The following is a 1,174-nucleotide window of genomic DNA, read 5'->3' as shown; positions in this document are numbered from 1 at the left end:
AGACAAACTTATACGTAGACTACAGGACATGGGTGTGCCTATAAAGCTGATATGGGGTATTCTGGCTTTATACAGGATAGTGATGGGGCGGGTACGCACTATTGAGAGAATGTCTGACATGGTCCACTCCACTATTGGAGTGAAGCAGGTATGCCCACTATCTCCGACTCTTTTTGGGATGTATCTGGATGAGTTTTCAGACTATGTAGAGCGTCAAGGAGACAAAGGGGCTCAGCTGGCAGGGACATGGATTCCGTTGCTACTATATGTTGATGATATTGTGTTGATTTCTGACTCTCCAGAGGGGATGCAGTGTCATTTAGATGCTTTGAATACATTTGCTCATGACAGTGGATTGTCTATCAACCTTAAGAAAACCAAGGTTATGGTGTTCAACAACACCACACCACAGTGGCTCAGGAGGTCAACACCCACATTTACGTATGGCTAGGAGACTGTGGAGTAAACAAATGCATATACCTATCTTGGGGTAGTTTTCGGTGGACTGGTGTTTTCACTGAGGAGACCAGCAAAGACTAGACTGACGGGAGCATATGCAGCCTTGGGAGGACTAGAGAGGATGTGTTCGCAGGTTCAGTTTCAGGAACCGCGAACAAAGCTATGGCTTTTTGACACTCTAGTGACCTCAGCTATGCTCTACAGAGCTCAGGTATGGGGACCCTCAGTAGACCATCATGGGAGATCTAGCAACACGGATGGATGGAGAGGCATGTGGTCTCTATGATCGCTCGCATGATTCGGGCTAAGGCCTCAGTGCCACATGAGATTATCCGAGCCGAGCTAGTTGCCCCCCCCCCCCCCCCCCCCCCCCCCCCCCCCCCGGTGTTTGAGGCATTGACTAGATCAGTATCCTTTATCAACAGTTTATGGGATTTCCCTAGGGACATATATGCTCGGCTTGCCCTGGAGTCATCTCGACAACTAGCGCTACAAGGAGATACAACATGTTGGTATGGACATATGAGACCATGGTTTGGATAGATTGCCTCCGTTTCAATACTCCCTAGATGCACCCTCCATGCCTCTCACACGGACAGAGCTCACCGGACTCATATGCTCGAATCTAATTCAACTAGATACCAAGAGCACATGGATATAACTCTCACCTATGAACATGGTAGTGTGTGAGAGCTATAAGCTTTGGCTATGGAGG

Source organism: Adiantum capillus-veneris, chromosome 4 (genome assembly GCF_014529385.1).
Source record: "Adiantum capillus-veneris isolate H3 chromosome 4, ASM1452938v2, whole genome shotgun sequence".
Taxonomy (NCBI): Eukaryota; Viridiplantae; Streptophyta; class Polypodiopsida; order Polypodiales; family Pteridaceae; genus Adiantum; species Adiantum capillus-veneris.
This window is presented reverse-complemented; position numbering follows the sequence as displayed.